Source organism: Sciurus vulgaris (genome assembly GCF_902686455.1).
Source record: "Sciurus vulgaris genome assembly, chromosome: 14".
Lineage (NCBI taxonomy): Eukaryota > Metazoa > Chordata > Mammalia > Rodentia > Sciuridae > Sciurus > Sciurus vulgaris.
The window spans coordinates 23,594,352-23,616,425 of record NC_136475.1 but is presented as its reverse complement, the minus strand read 5'-3'; the positions used below and the strand labels follow the sequence as shown (position 1 = coordinate 23,616,425).

At 37.9% G+C, this 22,074-nt stretch overlaps 1 pseudogene across 1 annotated transcript in view; it reads left to right on the top strand.

Annotated features, from left to right (window-relative positions):
- Positions 1–268: 268 nt before the first annotated feature.
- Positions 269–22,074, top strand: part of LOC306644491 (10 kDa heat shock protein, mitochondrial-like) — a 33,673-nt pseudogene continuing 11,867 nt past the window's right edge. The window contains exons 1-3 of the transcript in view: positions 269–349; positions 1,082–1,139; positions 2,009–2,119. The product of the transcript in view is annotated as a 10 kDa heat shock protein, mitochondrial-like (transcript). The remainder of the gene's footprint in view (positions 350–1,081; positions 1,140–2,008; positions 2,120–22,074) is intronic.

Below are 22,074 nucleotides of genomic sequence, written 5' to 3'. Positions count from 1 at the left end.
GCGATGAGTAGGGCAGACACAGACCTCGCAGTCCTCACAGTAGGGAAAACAACCAGACAAGCAACAATTGAGCTTCAAAACTCAGGCATTTTTGCTCTCTTCAGTCAAAATCAATATACCTTTCTGCCTCTGTGATGCCCACTGCCATGTACAACCAGCCTCTGTCAAGCCCTTGGCATCTGTACCTTTCAACATGACACTTAGATTGCTTCATGATAGTCTGAAATCAGACATTTGAAATCCTGCATTTAAATTATTGATGTGGATCATGACTGGAGCAGGGAGTGTGGAGTCAGACAGTTTGAAGAAAGAAGTAGCACATCTGCTGGAGGTTTTTACGGGCTTACAGGTGAGCCCGTTTGTGCCAGACTATGGTGTACATTTTTAACTTCTGCTATAAAACATCTGATGCCTAGAGATCACAAATCAGATATATTGTATCCAACATGAAGAACATCTCATAATTTTCCACTGTAAATCAATCAATATTTTCCTAGAAATATTGGAACTGAAATAAGAGTTGAGTGAAAATAGAAATATCTCTGGAGGTTTAGTTGGCTTAAAGATATTTCTCAAAATATTGGATCCCAAGGGCTAGAAAACTCTATCAGGGATATCCATGAAAGATGTTTTCCCAAGTGAAGAAAAAATGGCTTCCAGAAAGTTATTTATGACTTAGTAAAGAAACCCGTTAGACCACAGAGGATGGTCAGCTTTCAATCACTTGGGGGACAATTATTCCAAATCTTTCAACAGGTTTGTGCTGTATACAAACCTCTTTGAGCCTCACGTCCATTTCTCCATACATTAGAGCTGCCATCCAAGGGACAGCTGAATAAGGCAGAGGGCACGTAACTCAAATCAGCTAAAAATTAGCAACACATTAGCTAAGCTGGTTCTTCAAATGACTTTGTGAAAGTGTGGTTTCATCTTTCTAACATGTTGGCCTTTTCTACATGTGAATTTGTACTTATTCCATAATCCTTGTCCATATTCACCAGAGCAGGTAACCAAAGTAGGTAACTAGAACACAATTTTCCTTTTCTTCTTCTTATTTTTGCTTTTATCTTTAAATTTTTAGTATAATGTTCCTCCATCCCAAACTCCTAGCAAGTTCCAGAAGAAAAACCATAGGACTGGTGACTGGGAAACACACTTCTGCTCTTGGCTCAGAGATAGTCTAACTTCTTGATTCTCCATTTACTTATCTAAAATAATGGACTCAAAATAATGTCTTGCAGTTCTTTACTGAGGAGGAGGATGTTATGCTGATTGACAGAGAAGGGAAGTTAAAAAAATGTTAAAAGCACTGTGTAAATGTGATATGATGTGTTAAGTCTGAAACTCCCAATAATATATTTTGTGGAAACCATATCCGCAGTAGCTGCCCATTTGGACCCAGGGATGAGAGCCTCAAGGTTGTGGAGGAGGGCCATGGGTATATCCCTTTCATCACAGAAAGACTTCTTTTGTGTTTTAGTGTCAGGTCTCAGCAGCTTGCCCTTCTTGTGTTGGCAGCTATCCAACCAAAAACTGAGAAATCCTGATTGATTTCTTTTCCTAACTCACAGGCATAGTAGTAAACTTTGGAATTATAAGATTATCTCTTCTAAGTCACAATATTCAGTGAGCATATAACAATTTCAGGGTCTGAAATCTTAAAACAGTTTCATGAACTGTCACTACCAAGTCAATTCCAAAATTACACAATCATTTTCTTTAGTTAAAGGACTTTGGTGAGAATTTTGAGTTTTCACATTCTCTTAATTCGTTGACCTTGCTGAAGAAGCCCTATAGATACTAAACCTTGCTCTGCTCTTTGAACTACAAGGGAACACACATACACACGCACAAATCCACACGTGCAAAACAGGAAATGCTCTGTTGTCAATAAAACAACAACAAATCAGAACTGATCATGTCAACCTACTGCATTCAGTAAATAAACAGATAATACATTTCTTCATGACTCTTAATAAAGTGTACTGTACTTTTTCAAAACACGTAGAGAATGTGGACAGAGACCAGAAGTTCTCCCTGAAGAGGTCAGAGAGTGTAAGGGAAAAACTCTTTGACCCAGGGCCAGAAGATATGGGTTCCAAACTTGTGTTTGACCATGGTAAGCCACTGAAATTTCTAAGCCTCAGGAAACAAGGGGCCAAGTTCAATAATAATTATGAAATTCCTTTTCAACGTTAGTTTTGGACTTTGATACCAAGAGCAATTCTAGGGTACTGCCTTCTTTGGGTTTCTCTATATTGCTTGGGGTTTAGGATGACTTCCTCCCTCACTCCTTCCCTCCCTCCCTCCCTCCCTTCTTTCCTTCCTTCCTTCCTTCCTTCCTTCCTTCCTTCCTTCCTTCCTTCCTTCCTTCCTTCCTTCCTTCCTAATATTCACTTCCTACAAGGCACCTGGCACGCTGCTAGGAGATTGTTTGAGCAATGATGAAGACAGATGGGATCCCTGAACCTCATACAGCTTGTAGTAGTGAACCCAGACAATAAACAATGGGTTCACTAAAGTCAGGAAAGACTTTGCCAGTCTCTGCCCCATGGCTCCTGTTGTCTTTCAAATCTGAAGAAGATAGACTGTCTAAGGAAAGGCCAAGGCAGATCTATCTTGCATTTTAACCTCTAATTTGTGTTGTCTGACAGAAGAGAGTTTAAGTTTAGAGGCAGGAACCTGGAAGGCGAAGGGTAGAGCATGATCTAATGGGTACCTGTCATCCAATTCTTCGGACTCATGGTCTCTTTTATAATCTCTATTAGAGGGGCAGATTGGGAGATCAGGTGTCCTGACCCGGTCACCTAGAAATAGGAGCCACATTTCCTGCCTGTCAGGGGAGTGCACCAACCACTCCCTCACCCAGTTCTCTGAGGTTCCAGGTGATGAACCAGAGATACTACTTGTATTTCTCATGAAAAGCGACTGTGTCTCTTTTGTCAGTATTTGAAAAAGGGTGTGGATGAGATGATTCTGTACACGCATTGGAGAAATTTCCTGAAAAATGGATCTGAAACTTTTGATGATCTTTTGCCAAGTAAAACTGGCTCAGACTCTTCAAATCAGACTCCATCCAGCACCTCCAGGAGACAGTCTCTGCCTATCCTGCTGAAAGGAGTCAGCATTATACAGCTTCACTTGTTATACATAGGAAGTGATAGTAATAAATATCAATGGCAGCTTATATGCCTCATTTCATAATCCAACCGGATGTGCTAGCAAAGGAAGAGGCTTCAGGAAGATTGCATGCATTTGCAATCCTCAGCTTAGCACAGTACTTGGCACACAATGAACATATAGTGAACTGGAGAAATTGATAGATACAGAACTTGCAGAGATTTTTCTGATTTATTTCATGTCTCAAAATAGATGTAAGTTAGCATGTTGGGAATAAACACCATTAGACTTTATTTTCTTTCTTTTTTTTTTTTTTTTTTTTTTTTTTTTAGTAGAAACTACATATTTACTTCATTTTAGGTACCTGTCATGAACTCACACCTCAAAAAACCATTGTTTTCTTTGCTCATGAAAAGCCAAAAATTTGTCATTAGCATTTTGATGGTTAGACAATGGGAGTTTTACCATTTTCAAAATTCTTCTGGAGATAATTTGAGAGAAGCAAATCCTCTGTCTCTTTGGTCCAACACCTAATGAGTTGGGAAGAGTAAGCCAAGTAATTCCTAAAAATAAATTTAGCATACAATCCTGATCTAAGAGAAGAATGGGGAAACCTCAGCTCTTAAGAGAACAGTATTAGACCTTCTCACCTGATCTGTTCACTTAATCATATAGCATTACTGCAGGCAAACATGGTTATATCCATTTTATAAATGAGGATATTATGGCTCTGAGGGTTATGTCCTAACCTTAAGTGCTTCAGTAGTTGGGTGCTAGATTTAGAATCAAGTATTTCTAATTTCAAAGCTCAACCTCTTTCTCAGATTGCAGAAAATAAAGGGAAGAACTGAGAATAAGCAAATAGGTCACATTGGAATGGGAAGGTTTATAAGATAAAACGGGCTTATTGGCATTTGCCTAGGACAATCCTCATAATAAACAAAGAACAAGATAGGCAAATATGTCTGTCTTAGTGTTCTCAGGTTGCTATAGAAAAATGCCAGAGATTGGTGAATTAAACAACAGACACCTATTTTGTCACAGTTCTGGAGCCTGGAAGTTAAAGACTGGGTGCCAGTCTGGTCAATTTTTGGTGAGATCTGTCTTCCTAGTTTTGAGGCACTGGATCCTGGTATCTGTGCTTGTAAAGATGACCCTATCATATCAGGGTCCAACCCTATGACCTAATTTAACCTTAAATACACCGTATGGGTCCTGTTTCCCAGGATAGTACCTTGGGAGTTAGAGCTTCAACACATAAATTTGGAGAAACATAATTTAGTCTATACTTCTGCTTTTCTCTGAGTCTACACTTTTTTTTTCCCCCAAATCTTTCCCTTATTTTGTATTCCCAGTACTTAGTATGGTCCCCATTATACAATTCAAGAACTGATTTTTTGGTGAAACATTAAATGAATGAATGCACAAAAGCAACTGGGGGTTCTTTCTTTCCAAGAGACTATAAAAATTGATGCTAAATTATAATTCAGGATTTAAAAAAGATAATTCCAGCAATTTAACTTAAAAAAAAAATTCCTAAGAGTTTCTAATGTAAAACTTGCAAGATATTAGCTTTTAATCTAAAACAGGATTTCTCAACAGTGACATTATTGACATAATTCTTTCTTGTAAAGTCTCCAGAGTTCATTATAGGATGTTTAGCAGTGTCCTTGACTTCTACTTACTAGATGCCAGCAATGACTGTCCCCACTTACTCCCAACCTTAGCCTCAATCGTGACAGTAAAAAAGGTTTCCACACATTGCCTAATGTCCCTGGGCAGGATGGGGGTGGGTGGCAAATTCATTCGGTCAACTGACATAGATTCTGGATTCTAGACCTTAGAGTATTGTGGAATTTAGAAAGACCTCTAACTCTAAAACAGAGGATCTGCTTAAACCTCATTGGCGTGCACGAGACCTGATTCTCCTCTCATTCCCCAAATTGTGGTCCCTTTCTAAACCATAACTGACCTCTCACCTCATTCTGGGGCATTCTTGGTCCTAGGAACTGCCTGCTCTAAACTCCTGCTCCCAGTTAGGTAAAGGTGGGCTGCGTAAGCGACACTGGTAGCATCTTAGATAAGCCTCTGCTGCCAAGGTGTGTTCACTAGTTTCAGCAGAGCAGTACTGACCTGCACTCTGCTTCTCACCTTTCTAGTAAATTCCACTCTCAGATCTGATCACATTAAATGACACTCATCTATAACTTTATCTAAAAAATCAAGACTCACTGGTTTGATTGCTCTTTAACCTCTGTCCCTAGTTCGCAGGCTTCCCTTTGTTTATTTGCTATGGGGAAGTCCTTTCTCCTATCCAAGGCACTCTTGGCCTTCTTTCTCTCTTTGCACCCTGGTCCGCTCCTTAATTTTTCTCGCCTTCCTCTGCATCTTCACCCTCTCACATTCTACTTGTCTTATTCCTCCCTGAGTATTTGCTTAAGTTTTCTCCACCTTAAAATCAGAAGCAAAAATCTTTTTTCCCAAGGGTTCTCAGTCAGGGAAGGTTTTTTACAACCCTCTGGGCATTCGACAGCATCTGAGGACATTTTTGATTGTCATGACTGAGGAAAGGGTTGCTACTGGCATCCTGTGTATAGAAGTCAAGGGTGTTTTGAAGCATCCTAAATTCAAGGGGCATCCTTTCCCAACTCTAACAAAGACTTTACATGCTCCAGATATCAACAGTTCCTGAGGTTGAGAGAACACAAAACGACAATTTCCTGGAGATACTATGTCTTCTCTTTTACTTGGTGACTTCTTGAGAGAACTGTGCTTGCCTGAGGCCTTGCTTGCTCACACAGCTCACTCACACTCACCGCGTTCTCCATGGGAATCTAACTCTCTCGTAGGTCACCAAACCATCAAATCAAGCAACCCTGGCCAGACTTCAGTTTCCCAAGTCCTCTGTGGTCTGATACTGCCTTTCTCCCTGAGGTTGAAGTAGCTTCTCTTATTTTGGAATGGGCAATCTTCTAAAAGCCATAGTAGTTTATGGTCTAGAATCTAGATCAGTGGTTCATAAGCGAATTTTCCCCTCTTCTCTCCTACCTGGAACCATTTGGCAATATATAGAGAAAATTTTTATTTTCATGATTGGAGCAGGGGCAACTATTAGCATCTAGTGGGTAGAGGCCAGGGATGCTACTGAATATCCTATAATTGCCTTTTTTTCTCTTTGGCTTCCTTTCTTGACTTGGACTGTCTTTATCTTCTTCCCATGTGACAAATCCGCTTCTATTAATTCTGATGTTCTTTGCCACCTCCTTTGTCTTATTTACCCTGCTGTTTTTTAAAGACACCAAAAACATTTTAATCTTCCCAGACACCTGTAATATTTTACAGGGTGCCTTGCATAGGGAATAGCCCAATAAATATTCATTTGTTTGAATTATTATTGAATAGCATATGTATCTATGTGTAAAAAAAAAAATAAACTACTCTCGAATCTCATGAAAATCCTTGAGCAAAATTTGGAGCTTTACCTATCATAGGATATATCTTCTCTGCATTGTTATGTGATAGTAAGATAGGTCTATGAAAAATATTGAGGGGACAGAATCAGAATTTGAGTTTAGTTGCTGACACATCTACCAAGGAGCCTGAGTGACCTCAGTAAATCCTATATCATTCTTGAACATGTAAAACAAAGGGTGCTATAGCAAATGGACTTCGCCACCATTTCCAATTCTAAAATTTTATGATCCCAAACAGAAAATTCATAAAATTGAATCCTTAGTAGAACATTTTTAATTCAGTAAATTTTTTGGTAAAATGACCTTCTAAAGTTGTCCTAATAAATTAATATGTATTAACTTTTTTCAAGTCAAATGTATGGTATGTAAACATGTATATGTATTTATAAGATATACTCATTAAGCATATGCACGTACATATACAAGAAATGTATGAGCATATATGTATACATGCAATGCATGTATGTGCATTTTTAATTTTCTATCACATAAATCTGATAAAATTAGGCTTTTTAACTAGATCAAGTATTTCAATGGAGTTCTAGGTGAGTTAAAAGAAGTTAATCAAAAAAACACAAACTCAGCCTTAACAATTGTGGCAGAGATAATGACGATGTAATAAGAGGGAATTTGAGAAGCAATCAGAAATTGTATGTTTTTTTTCCCCCTTCAAGCACATGTTAAATGAACCAATAAGCCTTGAAACCATGTATACCTGATGATTATTTTATGTTATCTTGTGTTTTTAAAATGGTTCCAAAAAACTAGATTTACAGCAGTGCAGAAACCCACATTGTTGCAATGCTGTCTTCAATTCAGCCATTTCATATTGAAATTTCACACACAATAATTGGCTGACCTTCACAGCTATGGCAGAAACTAATTAAAGCTGTAAGGCTGTGCTAGCAATGCGTTTGTGTAAAATGTGAAGTTTGGTGATAATGAAATATGGGGTGCAGATGTTATTGTCTTAGATAGACTGTGCCCTTGGTTCACACTAATGAAGAACAGCAATTATTAAACAAAAAGTATTTTTTACCCATTAATTATTTTGTGTTGTGATCGTAAGAATAAAAACACAGCGGCATCTCTTCTAGCAGCTTCTTCCCAAAGTAATTTTATGGAACTTTACCAGCTGACTTCTTTATCATTAGACATCTAGTTTTCACTTTGTTTCCCTATGATCTTAGACCTTTGGGAGCCTCCAGCAAGGACCTGGATGGGTTCAGAGAGCAAAGGGTAAAGGGCAGGCTCAAATGGTCACCCATAAAGATTTTCAGACAGCTGGAGGATTAAATAAATGAAGCTTTTTGGAAATAACTTCACACACCAAACAAAGATGTCAGTGGAAATACGATGCCCTCCACACTGTCGGTGCATGATAGACAAAGGTCACTGCTGCTATTGAAGTGCAAGTAGAGAAATGAAGCAGAACTGAGCTCTGTTTCTAGGTCTGGATTTAGGAGTCTGGATTTCTATTCATAGGTCAGTGTGGAGTGGAGGACTTCCACCAGGTCAAATATGACAAATCACAGATTTGCAACAATAGAAGAAAAAGACTAAAACAAAGAAAAGGCACACTGTCTCATCAAGTCTTAACTTTTCATGAACTAGTAATCTATTCTGCTTTCTCTTTCATCCTGTCCTTGCTGACTTCAGTTTTTGACTGTATGTTCCTCCTTGACTTGGGATCACTTGGTTCGTTTATTTATTTATTTATTTATTTTTGTGGTGCTGGGAATTGAACCCAGGTCTTTGTGCTTGCAATGCAAGCATTCTAACAACTGAGCTATATCCCCAGCCCGCTTGTTTCTTATTAACGGGAAAGAGAGGAGAAATGTGAGTTAAACCCAAAGTGGCCCATTTCCCTATCTGGAGAAGGGGATAAAAATGATTAAATGTAACAATTGCTTGCATGATTTCCTCTGACATCTGTGTCCCCTATCATGAGAACAGACATGGCGACCATCTTGGGTACTATGTTAAGGCACTAAGAGGTGCCAGCTACTAAAACCAGCAATGATGAGACTGGGAAGTGGTCATGTAGTGGGTAGGAGGACATCGGCCTGATCACATCATCTCAGCCGAGGCAAGGACACAACGGTTAGTACCTTAGGAGGAAGAGGTTTAATGGTAAAGAAGGATAAGCTGTAGCCAATAGAAGAGATACTTTCACCACAGACTGGGCTCCATTTTCATGAAGGTTCTGCCACTTTTCAAGAAGTTTTGTTTAGAGGTAACAATATTAAGTGGACTAAATTTGAGGAGTAATTAATATAACCAGTGGAGGGGCAAAATGACTGTTGAAGCTATGTGACCCTTCATCTTGGATGAAGGATAAAAACTTCTTCACTCGTATGAATGATGACTATGTATTGCCGAGTGGAAACACAGATTTATTATGTTGTTATAACAATGTTCAATGGTATGCAGATGGGTGCATTTAGAAGCTGAGTAGCCAAAAGAGTGGACTATGTGAGTTCTTAAATTATTGCCTCTCAACTCTAAATCTACTGTTCATTGCTCTGCCTTTGATAATGGAACATTTCTCTCTGGCCAGCTACACAATGTTAGACCTTTTCAGTAGAGGGCACTGGAGGGACACAGGAAGAAAAAAAGGGCTCTTCTTCCAGATTCTGCTGTGCTTTCTGTTTGTTTATATAGTGTAAGGTGCCCAGGAGCTCCAGAGACACCAATGGCACTCAGCACCAGCAAATATCACCAGCATTACCTGCATGTGTGGCTCCTCTCAGCAACCTAGGGGGCGGCAACCCAGGGCGTAAAGAGTTCCACCATTGTGGCAAACTTGTCCACCCTCTAGTGAGCCATGGTGCTGTGCGCTCCAGGGGAAACTGAATCTCATGCTTGAAGGAAGAGGGGTTTCTTTGAGTCTTCTGCTTCAACTCTAGAGGCAGTGGCTGCTCCCTATGTCTGCTCTGTGTATAATCTTACCCCCTGGTAGGTAAGAATTACTTATCCCTAGTAGGTAACTCTTTTTTGTCATGAATAATCTTTTCCCTTAAGCTTTCCCAATTCAAATTGCTGTTAGGTTTCTTTCTTCTGATTGGCACCCAATTGACTCAATGGCCCTCTCAACCTTAACAACTTGTGAAAGAAGTTTTATGTCATGACTTTTTGAGTTAAATATGAAAGGTATGTGGGAGGCGAGGAGATATTTGTAATAATTGAAGAATAAGATAACAATTGATGCAAATGTCAGCTTTCAGAAGAAGTAGTTATGAATTACAAAAGATTTCAATCCTATGCACTCTTTGGTATTTAAAAAGCAAGAATGTACCAAAACAATTAATTTTACCATATACCAAATAAAGAAGTAAATCAGAAAAACCTGTAATACAGACAAAACGAAAAGGTATTGAAGTGGGCACATTGTCCTGGGTCAAAATTATAGACTATGCATGTAGATATTTAAAAGGTGCTTCTATGGTTCAATCTTTTGTGTCAAAATATGAAACATCTATTCTGGAATAGTCCTGGTTTATAGCAGAGAGGGAATATTAGATTGTCTCCATCTCAGAACTGATTCTGCTTCTATCACCCTTCATCCAGAATACATCTGCAATTCACTTATTTGATGCCGACTCCATAGCATCACTAAATTGTATAGACACAAGATCCCATACAATCTTTACAGCATAATCATCATTTTCCTCAGTCAATGTACCATTACAGACAATATGATCAATAATGGAGTGGATGCAGTTAAATAGAGCAGCAAAAAGACCTAGCTGGGCACATTAATGAGAGGAAAGGCAGAGCAATGGAAGCCTGCCCTTCCCCAAGGAGAGAAATCGCCCCCAAGGATATCAAACCACATTTCTCCTCTAGCTGCTTGGCATGGGGACCTATTGATGCCAGGAATAGAGCATTTTGATGGTAGAGATCACCCATGGGAATGGAATGTGGGGATAGCCGTTTGGGCAGAAAAGAAAGGGTAATAACTTGTTCAGTGAGAAAAAAGTGAGTTATAATGTTACTGACCAGGTGTCTGGTCTGACACTGTTATGCTAGGTGTGCCCCTTTGGCTTAGAAAAAATAATGTCAAACTTCTTTTCAAGCCAGAACCCTGGGGACAACTAAAACTGGGTTGCTGCAAAGAACTGCTTTTTAACCACGGACTGAGTAAAGTGCTGCTAATAAAACGTCAGATGATCTTTGTGGTGGTGTCTTTCATACTAACCTGGCTTCTGAGCGTTGGGTCTTGGGTATCTGCATGTTTCTAGCAAAATTTTAATGTCAGGTCCTGTTTGTGGTGAAATCTTGTTTACCTCCAGGAAGGAACAAATGCCACTTTAAGAAAGAGAATGATCTCTTCACCATCGTGAAGTTGCTTCTGGTGACTGTCTCTGGGTCACCTGTGGAGTGCAGTTTTCAATTCTCCTACCTACTACTCTTTAGAGTGTGAGTTAATTGCTACCCTGCCTGATAAACACTGTAAAATGTCTTTCTGAGTGTCTCACTGAATAAGTAGTTTCTAAACAAGGGGTGACTTAGGGCTGGGTGCTGCCTATAGAAACTTTGATTGATTAGGTCTGGGGAGGGGGATAGGCATCAAAACTTTGATCCCAGGTGTTTTTGATATAACTACTCTCAGGGATCATCTGGTAAACACTAGATACTTCAAGGACCAAGGTGGATCCATGTGATAAAGCTGGAAAAGGAAAAAATGGTGCTCTTTGGAGATTACTACAAGTTAAAAGGAGACCAGGACATTTGGAGAGGTCTGTTAACTAACAGAAATATAGATGGAAGATTTAAACTGGATGCGATCTGGAGAGCAGAGTTTTGTTACCTGGAATGATATGAGTCTGGTGTTCCTGGTACTATTCTATACATCTTCAGGAGATATGTTCTCATCCTATTCTTGGTAAATAACACTCTTTGTAACACAGTTGGCTACTATGTTCAATAGTTAACAGATCCAAAGCACCATCAGTGTGGCTCAGTCCACGTCCTTCATCATCATGGCCTCCAGGTTAGGGAGAGGGGGCCACTGCTAACCAAAAGCGATCTGTGACTGAATGGTTAGGTGACGAAGCAACCAAAGCTGATGAAGAATGGAGAGAAATTTCTTCTTGCATAATTTTGTAGTTTGAAGAAGAGTCAATTTATCATCTTCAGTTGCAAGTCAAGAGGAGCCTGATTAAGGATGTTCTTGGAGAAAGTCTTTGATTTCCTTACAGAGAGGATTGATTTATTTCATTTATTCAGTCTTTTAGAAACCCATTCAAAATAATCACATGAATTTGAGAGACAGGGGATTGATATAAGGGCATAGCCTATACCCATGTAACAGAACAAAGATAATTAGTCCATGTGTAAATCACATACATGATGTTGACATCTTTGCTCTGTCCTCTAAACAACCAACTTATATTATAGTCAGGGTCACTCATGCAAGATATTTATTTGCTTAATGTAAAGATAATGTATTTTCCATGTAGATACACATGAAAATAATATTACACATAATGCACATTAAGGATATGAACCATTCTTTTGTAGTGAAACAATCCACATCTCCTAGGCAATCTTCAACACTCAAAACATCTTACATCAAATTGATTGAGTTTCTTGGGTCATGTTTGTTGGGTCAAAAGTCATTTCCTTGTACACATATGATTGCATGACTGATGTGATCCTATAATATGTATAATCAGAAAAATGAGAGATTACACTCCATTTATTTATGATCTATCAAAACTTATAAATGCATTTTTACTGTCATGTACAACTAATTAGAACAAAAAAATTAAAAAAATTAAAAAGTCATTTCCTTAATCATTCAGTTAAATCACAGTGTATTTCTGCTTGTTTGGATATATCACAAACTAAATATAGTGTCTAAGCAAAAGCAACCTAAAAAGTGGTCAAAACCTGAGATATTGTATTTGTTTTTATTCAGAGTGGTCATCATCTGAACAAAATACCATCCATTGTTTTGAAGAGATAAAAAGGAGAAAATACCAAATATTAAATGTGCACATTATTCATAATAAATGTTCTGATTTGGGAAATTTTAAAATGTTAGAAAAAGAAATAAAAGCCCTAAATCAGGTACCTTATAGCTGAAGAAAATGCCAGCTATCATAGAATTGTTCTTTCTGTTCTTGAACATTTGATCATAGAAAAGACTAAGGTATTTTCAGTACAAAGTGACATCTTTCATGAAGTTCAAGTAGTCTTACAAATATATAAACACCACTAATGCATTTAAGCTTTAAAAGAAAGGCATCCAGAGAATTACTTGAAATATACATGTCAAAGAAGGTTTTTATTTTGACCTTACAAATCTTCTTTGGAGATGGACCATTCTCTGGGCAAATTTGCAGGGCCTGTGGATGCACTCAGAGGAGTTTGTGAATAAAAGATGGAGAAATCTTTTAGGGGGTGGGAGGAAGGAATCATAAGAAGGAAGATCACCAAGTCACAGAAATTTCCAATGGCACCAGGCTTGGGAAAGAAAGATGGCCTCCAGCCCAGCCCAGGTGGACTTGTGCTTGAGTTCCAAGGAGAGGGGATTGTGAGTAAATTGAAACAAGCAAAAAAACAGTCAGAGTATCTGCCTTTTTTCTTTTTCCACAAATTTGTAAAGATGTGGATAATGTAAGACAATGTAACACCACAGGACTAGAAATCATGGCAAATTTAAGCACATTTCAAGTTTCATTTCCTGTGTTCAAGCAACAGAAGATGAACCTGCAGGTCAAAGCAAGAAAAACTTGGGAAGGAGCTCATGTGCCATTGGTATCCCAGCCGCAGCAACAATAGGGACATTCTTGGAGGGCACCAGTGGCCTTGCACTGACACCATGGAGGCCTTGGGAGACTTTTGGCAGAGGCTCAGCAGCTGTCACATGTCATTGAAAGCAGCTGACGGAGACATTTTTAGAGAACTAAGGTGTCAACTAGGCAAAGGGATGTTGGGGGGCTGGAAAAACATTTCTGAGTGTATATGTGAGGCTGAATCTGGAAGAGATGAGCTTTTGAGGCTGTCAACTGAGTAAAGATGCCCTCACCAATGTAATCTGGCACCATCCAAACCAAGGAGGGCCTAAATAGTAACAAAAGAGGAAGAGTGAGTTGTGAGTTCTCTCTCTGTCTCTTTGGACTTGAGCTTGAACATCCAACTCCTGAACTCAGTCCTTGTAGCTCCTGGTTCTTGGGCTTTCAGACTCTGAAACTAACACCAAGACCTCAATCCTTAGGACTCAGACTGCTGTATACCACTTACTTTCCTGGATCTCCAGTTTTCAAATGGCAGATCATAGGACTTCTCAGCCTGCATAATCACTTGAGTGAATTCCCATAATAAATTTCCATGTATGTGCATGTATGAGTGTAGACAGATCTATATTTACATATAGATCTGATTGTCTGTACCTATAAGCGCATATCTATATTTATCTATCTATAGAGAGACTGTGTATATGTGTATGAGTGTGCATGCTATTGGTTGTTTCTGTGGAACAACAACAACTAATATTTAGGAAAATGCAAGATATTGAATTATAACCAAGGGTTTGTCATACACCAACAAGAGACTTCCCCAAGTTTTGTGTGTATGTGGGTCAGGGGCTAGAGGTAGGGAAAGGAGATGGAAGAGAAATGTAACTTTAATGTAAAAGGAAATTCCTTTTACTTCTGAATGTGGACAGAACTCTCAAAAAACAGCAGATTTGGGTTGGGGATTTAACTCAGTTGGTAGAGTGCTTGCCTCACAAGTCCAAGGCCCTGGGTTCAATCCCCAGCACCGAAAAAAAAAAAAAAAAAAAAAAAAAAAAAACCAGCAGATTTTAATTTTATTGGATTGATTTAGTAAGGAAAACCTAGGTTCTACTTCAAAGAGTATAAGGACATAATGCATTTTCTAAGTAAACTTTGATTTTAGTAACACATTAAATAATTCCATGTAATCAGTGCTCTATATTTTAAAGAAATTACATAGCTCATAATAATAAATTATTCAGCTATTAAATAAGATTATTTAATTCTGAGTATTGTAAAAATATATTATTTTTGTATTGTCTCTTCATATTATTAATCAAGCAAATTAAGGTAGTCAAGTGGTTGTGAACAGAATGTGGTAATTCATTATACATAGCACTGTTAAAAATTATTGAATTAAACTATGTGATAACTGTGTTTCTAGAATCAAACATCCACATGTTTATGTCTTGAAGACTATTCAAATAGTTTTCTTCTTAGTCAGATTTTTAATAGCTACTTTTGTTATGACTTAAAAAATATCACTGTCAATAAAGTGGATAAACAATTTGAAAAATCACGGGCACACACTTTCATACTTTTCTTTAAATGAAATGCAACACTAACAATTCACATCTTGATAGATATTAATAAGCATCTTATGTTTCAACCCGGGTTCCCTACTTTCTTTCTCTCTGGTATTTACAGTAATTTTAAAACACATCGTCAGAGAAAATCAAAGAAGTGTTAACAAGTAAATGTGTTTATTTTATAGATGCTACTTTTTATTTAGACACTTAAATGATATTTAAAGGAAAAACATTGTTAAAAATCTCAAGGGGGACTGCTCATAATTTTCTAACATGTTTATAAAAGAACTCTAGGTGACCTCACCTGGTGTTTCTATCCTTGGAATCACTGACAACTGTATGTTTTGTAGAACATTGGTTCACCATAAAAGATTTAAAAAAAAATAAAAGACATACGTGTTCGTTGGATTTCCGTTATTGCAACAAATACCTGAGATGAATCAACTTATAAAAAGGAATGGTTTGCTTTGGCTTGCAGTTCCACAGGTTTCAGTCCATGACTGACAGCTCCTGTTGCTTTGGGCCTGCGGTAGTAGAGTACCTCGAAGTGGGAATATATGGCAGTGGGTAGAAGAGGCTCATTCACCCCATGGCAGGGAACCAAACGAGGAAGAGGAAGAAAATATAGTCCCACAACCCACTTTGAGGACATGTCCCCAGTGCCCTAAGACCTCCCACTAGGCTCCACCTCTTACATGTTCTACTACCTCCTAATTGTACCACCTGCTGGGGACCAAGTCTGAAACACCTGGGCCTTTGGGGAACACTTATCCAAACCATAGGGACATGTTTATTTTTTCTTGACAGTTTTAATTTTTTAGAGCTAATGTGTGTTTTCCCATGCATTACAATGTAAAATTCTTTGGCCCTCAAATACCAGTAAAGATGGAATTGGTATATGTATTAAAGTCACATTGATAAACAATGCTTTTGGCTCCCATTGGCTAGCATAGTTGTAAAAAGAAGTATCTTTTGTGAATAAAAAAGGAACAAGAAATGGTATTTATTGAACCTGACAGTTAAGCAAAAAGGTTATGCTTAATTTTTTTCATAAAAATTGTACATATGAAATTCAAAGGATTGGAAACTTTCTGATGAAAGGAAATGTGTGAGGAGCTGTTTCTACAAAAATTATTTAGAAGGAATTTTGTTCAATGTCTTTAGATTATGGTACCACGGGATCCAAGTAGGCCATCTCTTTCTTTTCTATTTATTTATTTTTTTTATTAGAATGTCAATGCTTTGACCTTCAACATCCCCAGAGTGCAATCTATACATTTTGACCTTTGCTTGAGAAGCAACTGGAACAAAAGCTTGAAAAGTTAAGAAATGAGGGTTGGAAAATTTCTTCTTTTTTGTGAATTAGAAAACAGAAGTTATGCCTCTCAAATATTCCAGTTTATTAAAGAACTAAACACATGTCTTGTTTGACCCTGTCTCTCTGCAGAGACTAGGATATTCTGCCTTTGTCTGCCGGGTGTGCTTCAACCTTGTCAGTGGGGACTTTCACTGGGTTGACGGCATTGAGTCTGAAGATCTCATTAGAACCATTTACCCCACTGAGAAAGAGGCACAGTGCAATCCGTACTTAGGAATTTCCTCATGAAACGGAACTTTGAACGTTTGAAAATGTTGCCGAATTTAACTTAATTCTGAATATTTTAGATATGTTGCTAAAATTGGGAGTTGAGAAAGTTACAGCTAAAAATCCCAGATCAAAATGGAATATGTCAGGGCTGTTGATGTGTGGAAGAATTTTTTAGAAAAAAAAGCTTCAATCTTTGTGAGTTTTGTGAGTCTCCCTAAGCACACACGTGAAAAAGGCTTTCAGTGACGTGACCATGTTTGTACATGGAACACCTTATAATCTTGGATGGGCCCTGTTCTCAGGGTTCCTGACCTGCTGAATGCCTCCATTAGCTTAACTAGCTCAAACACTTAATAGCCAAAATTCACAGGCCTTCTTTCCGCAACCAAATTGATTGTCTGAGAATCAAGTAACAGTATCTCCAGAAAGCTCTACTGTGAAGCTGAATTTTGGTAATTGACACCAATAACATTGCAGCATTAAATCACTCATATTTTTATAGTGGATAAGCTAGTCTGCTTGTAAATATGTTCAAGAATAGCATGTAGGTGGCAGAAGAATTATGCTACAACTTTAACAGCTAATAAATCTTTATTTAACCAGGGGACCTCTGAAATTTAATTAGGCATATGAAAGCAGAGATCATTCTGAGGGTAAAAATATGCCAATTCTCACAAGAAAAGATGACTGCTTTGTAGAGAAAAGGCAAGTTAAAATTTACTCTTCTGTTCCTTTGTCAACAGAAAAGCTTTCTGGTAGAAGAGCAAATATCTAACTTAAAAAAATAACAGAGCCCAACCTGAGGTATTCCTGGCACACCCTTAAAAGGGAGGGGAGAAAAGCCTATTTGTGAACTTCGTGAGCATTTTAGCTAATTCGGGTCAATGCCTCTCCTTTCTTTTCCTCTCTTCCTCTTTCCTGGGTCATGGAGGGTTAGTCAAGGACCTAGGGCAGAAGTCACCTTATGCAAGTGGTAGGTAGAGCAGTCAGCTCCTCACCGGAGAATTTTCAATTCAGTGCTCCTCCAACACTTCCAACTAAAAAAGGTTTCCTTGATCACATCACAAAGCTTGGCTACATTAAAGCAATACCACTCCTTCCACAATTTATAATTTATAAATGTAAATTACAATTGGCTCCTGAGCCGTCTATAGGTTGCCGACGCCTCAGTACCTGAAAGTTCTCCTTAAAATGCAAAGACCGCTGGGATTGATTGCATTCTAATTCCAAAGCTCATTTGTGAGTTAATGTCTTCCTTTGCTTTCCTTCTTGAGAGAAGAGAACTGGTTCAGTACACAATTATGACCTGACAAGAAGCTTTAACCATCAGTTGCATTATTTTCCAATTGATTTTCTTCTTTCATAAGGATAGAATTTGGTGGGCACTGGAATAAGATATTAAGGCACAGCGTTCGACTCCTGGAACTTGATCTTGTTCAGGAGATGAGACAAATACTTGAAGCATGAAGTACACTGCAGTTGTATAAGGTGTAGCCCAAGGCAAAATACACACATGAACCAAAGTATCAGGACAAATAACTCTGGTTTTGTTTCCTGGATCAGCCCTAGACCTTGAACCAATAAAACTGGAGTTTTGTTTGATTTGTTTTGTTTTGTTTTTGTTTTTTGTCTCTCAGGAGTCCTCCTCATAACAGAATAATAAAGTTGAACAAAATCAATTTAGAAAAGCAAGCTCTGTTTTTACCTAATGCTGCTGAGATGTGCAAATGAAGTAGAATGCACACCACAGAAGCAAGACTACTCCATGTTAGGATGTATTAATGTCTTTGCTCACACGTGATACATCCTGAAGATGTTCTGTCCTTTGCATAGTAGTTCCTCCAAATAATTTACTTTTATGCTAAGAGGGTAACTTTGGTGTTTCACTTCAAATGTCAACAAGCATCATAAATATTACATTGAGAATTGAGCTTATATTAACTCAATTAAACTGTCCTTTCATTTGATTAAATGCCATTCAAGCCTTTTTGTGCACTTTACTTCATGCTATTTTAAAAGTCATATGCAGTCATTTAAAAAAATAAGCAACAGACTTTAGATCTAGCTTTAAATGACTGCATAAAACAATTTAATGAAAACAGAAATATGATGTAAGGAGAAATACAATTGTTTATCTTTTCCTAGACTCTAGGAGGTAACCCTGTACTATGTACTCTTGGTAAGGACTCAGGGACCTTGTGACTGGGTCTGAAAGGCAGCAGGGATGGACTGGGAATCAGGTACCTGGCTTAGCCCTGCTGCTGTGAACTGGCTAGATGAACTTGGGATAGTCTCTTGGACCACCACTCTTTAGCTTCTCTATTGGCTGTCTGAACCCAATAGCTTCTAAGCTTCCTTTCAGCTCTGGAATTCTATGAGCTAGACCAACTCCATCAAAAGGGTACTATATAATGCTTAATAGAAACTTGAGTCTTATTTCTATTAAAGTGAGAAATTGCAAATTTTGTTAGAATAAAAATGGTTTTGACATTCATATGCTGATATGTAATAAATCATGCCAGACTTTAGTGGCTTAATGCAGCCACCATGTAATTGCTTGTGATCATGTGGGTCAGGAATTTGGGCAGAGCTCAGAGGAGTCTGGTAAATAGCTCTACATGGAGTTGGTTAAAGCAAGAGTTACTAAGGGCTTGTCCATATGACTTCTCCCTCAACCTCCACGATCTGTCTCCCCATGTGGCCTCTTCATCCTGTAGGATCTGCTGGACTTCTTAGTCTGGCAGTGAGACTCCAAAAACAAAAGGCAGCCTGGGCATGGAAGTCTCAGAGAGTTATTTCTGCTGCTGTCTATTGGTCAGTTCAAGTCAGCAGGCTAGCCCAAATTCAAGGGATGGGGAACTAGGCTCCATCATCTTTTGATGGGAAGAATAGCAAAGTCACATTGTAATTGGCAAAGACCCAGGAAAGCTTGATTTACTGGGGGCCATTCTAAAGTATCAACCATATCTCAGATAAAGCCTGGCATCCAGGAGGCACTTGGTGAATACCTAGCAACCTTCATGTTGTGGTCATTCTTAGAAAGGCAGTGCCTATTGACTCTGAATTAAAGAAAACGAGAAGAAATACTGTACTTGCCCAAATTTCATCTAGTCAATGATTCAGATAATGACTTGATTAGGACTTGTATATATTTTTTTTTCTGGCTGAGAATTCTCTATTCTTTCTACTATAATTTACAGTTGATACATTGGAAAGAAAATCAAATATGGAAAGTGATCAGTGAAAGCCATGGCTTTGTTATTTTATAAAATTGCACTTTTTCGTTTATGAGCCAAATGTTGGTTGTAAACACTGAAAGAAGATGATATTCTTGACTATATTTCTTAGATACCTCCTCCAAAACATAACTACATCTGGGACAACTTTGCAACTGAGCTTTAGACAGGTATTTATTAGTAAAGGCTATTTTGGAAACATATCCCAAATTTTACAAAGTTTCAGCTTCTTGTAAGAAGTTTACAGAGAGAAGTGAAAAGAATGCTAGCTTTGAGGAGTGCTGTGGAAGCTGTGCTTACCACCACAAATGCACTTCACATCTCTGTTCAATCTTTTCCTCCTTCAGATCCAGTAGGAAAACAATGATTTTTTTGAGGAAAAATGCAGAAGGAAGTAAATGAAAAAAAATAAATTGTAAGAAGTATAGCATACTCATTATGCTTAAAGCCATCACAACATATTTATATAACATGCAATGTAAGAATCTCTTTATGTAAAAAGGTCATAGAAATAGTCTTATTCTTTGTCTTGTAGTTGTTATTGTCATTATTTTGATTGAGTCCCTTCTTGAACTCTGAATTCTATTTGAACCTGAAACAATAATAAAAACTGTGGGCTATTTGATAATCCCCATGAACATGACTGAAAAGTTTTCATGAAATCCCCACAGACTGAACCCATTGAATTTAGAATAGTTCTCATACCAGTAGAAAGAAGCAGATGTCCCAAACCAAACACGCTTGGTTTAATATACTTTAACGTTGGCTTTAATGGACAGATGTTTTGACTATGACATGGCAAGACAAGGATTTGAAATGGTGGATTGGAAAGATTTTGTTCATAAAAGTAATTGCTCTTACATTACAAAGTGCAGGATTTACATGTGGAAAAGGTCAGCCTGTTGCAGCATCTCATGATGGATCGTGTTACCACAATCCATGGAATTCCCTAGAAATGAGCAACTTACTTCTGAGGGGGCCCTTTTAATAGGCATTACATAGAGAATGGCAGGGAATGGAATCCTCAAATCTAGAGTCATTCTAGTTATGTAGTTAATCCTTGATTGTACACTTTCAGGATTATCTTGACTTTTTCTTTTTCCCATCAGGATTTGGCTTCTGTCTTTATTATTTTATGAGCTAATAGTAATTCCTACGTACCAGACACTATTCGAAGACCTTTACAAATATATATAATCTATTTTATCCTCATAAGAATGCCTAAGAACAGGTGAGGAAACCATGCACAGAAAAGTTATATAATTTGTTGAAGTCATTCTTCGAATCAATGGCAAAGGTGGGGAAGCCCCAGTCTAGCTTCAGAATCCGTTAGCTATTAGACTCCACCCTTTCTTTTATTATTCAATAAATGGAAGACGCTGCATGCAGCTATTTGTGTAGTCTAGGAATTTCTTCAAGGAGGCAGATTTAGATAAGAGAATCTGTTGTCCTAGGACCTCAACTGTGACCTCTTAACCTATCTAGAAGTCAGCTAGCCCAAATGTTATTCCCAAATTTGGAACTAAAAAAGGTCTTCCAGCCTATGAAATACTCAGAAAGCTCTTAGATGAATTCCATGTACTTAACCCTTTGGGCTCTATCTCAGACTTTTCTATTAAATAGGAGATGAGAAAGAAAGGGGCAGAAAATTTTGAAAATATAGGATTATTTGTACAACTACATAGCACAACAGAAAGTGCACAAAATACTCTGAATTATTAGAAAGAAGCTAATATTCACCATCCTTTCTATAGAAGGCAGAGAAATAGATGATACATGCTAAAAGATCTTTAGTTAAAAGTGTTTAAATCATTAAACTTTGGTTGCTCTGTAGACTTAGTTTGTATAATGAGAGATGTTATTTGTGGAATACCCTGTTCTCAACAGGGCTCGTAGAAGAAGAGGCATTGCTGTGGAGAGAACGCTGGGTGAGTTGGAGACATGCCCCCACTAACTTGCTGATAAACGATCTGGGCAAGACATTTATCCTCTCTGTGCCTCAGATTGCTTATATGCCTCACTCCGGAGTTATTGTAAGGATTAAATGAAATAATGTATGTGAAAGTGCCTAGTACATGGTGCATTCTCAATAAATATTTATTAAAGAAAAGTAGCATTGCATTCCAATGTCAAAGATAAATTATTTTTGAATTATGACTTGGATATTATTTGTGCAATTATATACACATAAGACTATGGATACTGGAACAGAAGTGATTGTCTTGGGATTCTTCAATAATTATACTCCCCTTTCTTTTGACTTTTTTTTTTTCTTTCATCCACTTTGAAGAAAATAACTATTTAAAGACAGAATCCTTGGCAGAAATAAACCTTCTTTTT